This window comes from Silene latifolia, chromosome Y (genome assembly GCF_048544455.1).
Source record: "Silene latifolia isolate original U9 population chromosome Y, ASM4854445v1, whole genome shotgun sequence".
NCBI classification, from domain to species: Eukaryota; Viridiplantae; Streptophyta; class Magnoliopsida; order Caryophyllales; family Caryophyllaceae; genus Silene; species Silene latifolia.
In genome coordinates, this window is record NC_133538.1 from 32,400,216 (window position 1) to 32,406,215 (window position 6,000).

The 6,000-nt window shown below is 36.3% G+C and overlaps 1 long non-coding RNA gene across 2 annotated transcripts; it reads right to left on the reverse strand.

Moving 5' to 3' along the window:
* Positions 1–1,281: 1,281 nt before the first annotated feature.
* On the reverse strand, positions 1,282–5,372 carry LOC141626555 (uncharacterized). 2 transcript variants are annotated; one of them, XR_012536143.1, is made up of 3 exons: positions 3,489–5,372; positions 2,629–2,763; positions 1,282–1,605 (listed from the first exon to the last, which is right to left on the reverse strand). It is a non-coding gene; the product is annotated as an uncharacterized LOC141626555 (long non-coding RNA). The 2 variants fall into 2 exon arrangements; XR_012536144.1 differs by lacking the exon at positions 2,629–2,763.
* Positions 5,373–6,000: the final 628 nt, after the last annotated feature.

Below are 6,000 nucleotides of genomic sequence, written 5' to 3' on the forward strand. Positions count from 1 at the left end.
AAAAGGGAAAGAAGGAATGATGATCTTAGTGTACAATCACACGACACTCAACATAATCCAAAATGACGTCTACCCTGTCCAAAAACAGTCCATACGATCCCTTATTCCGACTACCCAAAACAGCCCCATAAGACTACTTAAAACCGTGCCCATAACCAACATTTCGAGGCGACAAATACGTTGACATTACGACTCAAGGTACCTATAATCTACACCACAGTGGCCACCACACCAGCCCATAGACAGGCCATAAAATAGTCCCTCATCAGTCACTTTTACGCCCTAGAAAGAGTCCCATAAAGCACCATTTTATCCGTCCCAAAACTGAGCCCAACTCAGCCTGTTACGGCTTCAAAACCGAGGCCGAAATAGTCCACACGGCCTCCATTTCGACTGTCCCAAAACAGTCTGAAGGCTGCACAAAACTGGTACCAAAACAGAGTTCAATCAATCCTAAACCAGTCCTAAACCGAGTCAAAACAGTCCCATTTCAGCACAATTTTCAGACGGAATTTAGGACAGGAAAGAAACAAAAGTAAGACGCAACTAAGCCCGAATAATAACCTGTTAAATCATCCTAAGTATACTCGAGAACCGTCATGTAAAACAGGTCACTGAAGCCGTATAAAGCCAACCCGTTTCAACCACCATTTGAGACGGAAACCATCACACAACAGAGAAAAACAAAAAGGGGCAAACTTTATCAAACAAAAGCACATAAAACAACATCAAAGACGGAAATTTCGACAATTTGTCGAGTAACCTATCACCGTTACCTTTTTGCCCTTCAATGAACACGATTCCGTCACCAAGCTGCTCTGGGTTGTCCAGTTTTACATCTACACACGCAAAACAAGGAGACTTAGCGAAACCCGAACCCTAAGGAGGGACGGCAGTCACGAAATTGGAGGAAAGCTCGGACCTTTCTTACCTAGAAAGATGAAGAACGGAAAGGGGAAGCCAATGCCCACTACTACACATACCTTACTTTCTCGACGCTTTTTTAGGCTAATTTCAATGCTTAACAGCGTCGGCATTTTATTTCTCGACGCTTTAGGAAGCGTGGTTTTTTGGGCCGTCAGGAGTTTTTGACAGTTTTTGGCATCAGCCTTGCCGACGCCTTATTGCGTCAGTGACCATTTCAAGTAGCGACGCTTTTTAGTGTCACTGGAAGCTTCTTGACACTTTTTCCATCCTTCTGATTTTTTCCGCTACATACTAATGCTTTCGTCACTATCAACGACTAAATTTTACTAGTAGTACCAATGCAACCTCTACAAATATTGATAATATGGAACTCTCATATAATGAAAAAGGGAAATTCCCAAATTTATCAAGTTTACAAATACAGAATTTACTACTGGCAGAAAAAACTTAGGGTACAAATACATAGCTCCTCATACGGAGTACATCATTCCTAAATGTCAAGTGAAGTATCACTAAACCAAGACAATCTGATTTCCATTAATAAAGTTCAAGTGTACATTTTGATTTGCTTGATTTGTTGATCATTCTGCTGAAATACTCATCAATCATCAGATAAGTGCTGGTCTCTCAGCGCTTTCACCTCATCCATCCAGATGACACCATGTTCAGAGTAAAAGGCTGAAGTACAGAAAAAAAAACAATAATAACAGTGGTAAGCATAACCAGGTAATACTAAATATCATTAATAAACACAATACTAAGTAACAAGAATAATAATCATAATAGCAACAATTAGTTAGTACAATAATAATTCATGTAGCCAATTAGTTATGCATTCCAAGCCCCAACGTATTCCTATTAACACAGAGAAAAGCCACTTCAGTTCTGAATGATGTTTTTAATTCACAATTAAATGGAAGTGTAAACGAAATTTAGCAGAACTGAAATTAAAAAAGAACCTTAAAGTCACATCCAACACAGTTACACAAGCAAACTATATACAACCTGCATTCTCAATCAACTGATACACCCCTATCTACAGAATTCATCTATCTTACTACATCAAGAATCGGTTCACAACCTAAGCAGGTAACTACATCTCAAAAGCCGTTCATTCTCCTGAGCTTTCACATGACTTACCCAGATTACACAATATATCTTGAACCAACTGTCTAAGCATTTCACTTCAAGAATCGGTTGACTTGATCTGAATTAGCTTAATTTTAATTAAAAAGCATACTTTGATTCGACCTCGAAATAACTTAAGCCTGCTCAATTTAAAATAACTCCATATGACTGATTTGGAGTAAAATTAGGAAAGCAATATTACTAAGATTCAGGAAAAACATCATTTTCAATCTACTTTTTTAAATCACATTGGCAGCTAATCACTTTTCCAATGAAAAAAATGTAAACTGAGCAAATTACCCTTTGTTACTAATCCACCTGATTCACTGTACTTTCATATTCCACCACTAATATAGAACAATTCACTACTTTTATCCTCTTTAGAAATTGGTTGATTAATCGTCTCCTTCAAAAGCAGTCATCAAATCACAAAAAACCATCAGCTCGTGATTACTTAATTACTTGATGTGAGTGCGGTAAGTGTTTCAATCAGGTTCAGAATTTCATGGGGTGTTCAGACTCGAAATAATTGGAAGTGAAATCAAGCAATCAACCAAAAAGAAAGATTGTTACCTCAAAGAGTAGGTCCCATTACGCTCCACGGTCCATGCTGACTCCAGACTAAATTTTGGATTTTTTCTCTCACCTTGGAGTATTGAGTGACGTCTATGGATACATCATCACATGGATTAGATACAACCTTATGTCCTGCAGTAGACGGTAGATTAAGAATCATGCAAATAAATTATAAGGTTATTTAACAACAATAGTCCCAACACAGGTAGAAATCTTATAATCATTCGAAGTACGGTAACAGGATGAAAGGAGGGGGCACCTTAGAAGCAACAGAGAAATTAACTATTGGGCACAATCTCATCCCAGATCATATGCCTCAATTACATATGGTTGAACACATATTATGATGGTCAGTTGGGTTTCGCCGATAGAAGTTCTACATGATAAACAAATAACTACAGAATATACTACGAACTTATGAGCAATGAGTTTTTCCATGCAAGGCTTATTGTCATCTGCCTCAATCTCATCTTGGCAGCTAATAAAATTGTTTTATAACCCCACCAGAGGCCTCCCTAGCAATAATAAACTAACTGTCACTGAGCTAAGTGACATCACCGGTAAACACCTCATCTCCCAATCTAGTTGATCGACATTACGGATTAAACGGTGAAGTTGTAAACTCTCACATAACCATCAGGAACGTTAGATATAATATTTATAAGATTGGGAAGAGAAAGAGGAAAAACACTAAACAAAAGCAAACCATAGCTCTAGACTCGCAAGAGTGCTCATCTTACAATTGAGCGCAATGGTAAGCAACATCTAACCGAGTGACGGAGTTAGGATTATAAGCTGGATTATAAAAAAGACTGAAAATTAAAGGATGTGAATTGTCAGTGTAACAGAATAAATACCAGATCTCAGCAGGTTGTTTCTCATCACGAACAACATTCATCGAGAATGCTATGATCTATAACCTGAACTTTATACTGATCTCCGCCATCCTCAACCACAACTGTAACAATAAATGGAAAAAGTAAACGAAAACTGCAATGAAAGGTGAATAGAATTTTACTGACATGGAATGTCTTCACCACAAATGTGACAACAATGGTAACTCGAAATCGTAAAACCACTTGTGTTCTCCTCCTCTTCATGGCGGTGTCAAAATTGAAGAAAGCCTAATTGCACCCCTACCTCATGACTTCCCTTGCGTTACATTGCCACCAGCTAGCACTCAGCAACGGATTGCCAATATAACTAAACATTGGGGATCACTACTAAGTCTCCTAACAAGACCAAGTTATGTTAGTCGTACCTGAGAACCAACACTAAACACAATAAAAAGCACATGTACAATAAAGCACTCCATTTGGTTGTACACTTCCCTATAAAACAAACTAACATAAACCTTCTTAAATTAGGCATTGAGATGACCACCAGCAACCTACTTCATTTGCTTGTACACTGATGTCCGCCATCTTCAATTAAGACTCAAACAATAAACAAACTGAATCTACTTTATAGCATCATATATCATAAGATTCAAATTGAAAATAGTCTACAAAAGAAGAAAAGTGATAAAGCTAAAGTTTGATTGACGAAGTTTACAGCGGATATAAATCCCTAAAATTTTAAAAAACTAACATTTAACAATCACCCATCAACTTGTTGCCGCAATCTTCGGAGCAAACAAGTGGTGTACAACATGAATAAATGAATGTGAAAGGAGGAAGGACCTTCATCGCAAGGAAAGTACTTCTAACTAGCTAACATGGTAACCGATTTAATCGCTGGTCAAACACCTTCAGAAAATATTGAACAAAAGAACTAATATGAAAAAGATAACCCTATATATTACTCCTATGATATCACGAATACACAAAGACTTGCGACGATGAAACAACTATAGAAATCAATAAATTAAACACAAGCGTTTTTTTGGTTTTGATTAATGACCTTTTTAGCTGATGACGATTTACATAGGGCTAGAAACCATTTTAATAATTTGTAAACTCTTCTATTCCATTACTCATTATTTTAATGACTTCGTCTAAATCATTTGTTTTTTATTCATCGTCAACGGAATATTAAGTAAAGGTAAACTAATGATCGAAACGGAGGAGAAATCGGTCTCAATCTCACTAACCGTAATACTAACATAAACTACAAATAACAGCATGAATTTCTGAAGCCTACTACCCATTAATCTTATAACCAAATCAAAATCATTCAATTTAAAAAATGATCTAATTAAAATAGTTCTGAATTCAAGCACGAACAACGAACAACATAAAATGAACAAAATAGAATTAAAAAAACATGTGATAAATTCAATGAAAGTGTGTTGAAAGAAGGGATAACCCCCCTTAATAAAATTGAGGTAATGTGTATGAAACTGCGGCTGTTGAGGTTGCGGAGACCTCCGTAGTCCGTACAACGATAGGAGTGAGGCACATCGATTAAAACCTTCAATCAGATGTCAAGGCGATTAACGAGAGGCGCGATTGATGAGTGCGATTTTTGAGAGACGATGAACAGTGCGGTGAATGAATTAGGTTTTGAATAGTTAATTAATTAGGATGGAAATGGAAGGGCGGTTTTATTTTTTTGGGGGAAGCGCGAGAAATGAATATTTTTAGGTTAGCAATAAAACAAGAGCGAGGGAGACGAGTTCTAGCGGTTTTTTTATGTAAAATTCAATTATTATATTATTAAAATGGGTATGGGGTGAAAAAATGGGTCGACGCCTATAAAAGCGTCGACAAAAAAGCGTCGGGACTGGAAGGGGATTGTAGTAGTGGGCGTAAAGATTAGCGAAAATAGTTGAGAAACGGAGACGGGATCTGAGTTTGAAGATGGGATGATTAATGGAGTTTATGTCTGTTTGCTTCTTTTTTTGTTGTTGTTGTTGACTGCTGAGTTGCTCGAAAAGGAAGAAGGAAGTAGGAAGGGAAAGTGCGGGGGTGGTGTACGGGTATAATAATAATAATAATAATAATAATAATAATAATAATAATAATAATAATAATAATAATAATAATAATAATTAAGTTAAGGGTAAGGTGAGTGTGAGTATGTGTAGTAGGAATCGGATTGGTTCGAATAAATTTAGCTTCATATATGAAAATGTGACGGTCTTAAGCTAGACGGGAATTCGCTTTAAACCTACTATAATTTAAGACGAAGCTTTATTATTGTCGCTATTAATATTATCCGACAAAAATATTTATTTTATATAAACAAGCTTGTGAAAATGTAACTTTTGTAAAATTTATGTTCAAAAGGAGATCAATTTAATTAAATAATTTAAAAATATAAAATAAAGTAATCGAACGGTCAAATAAATTTTAAATGTGAGAATGAGGAATTCGCGGGTGTTACAATCACCCCATCTTTTAAAAAGTTTCGTCCTCGAAATTTGAA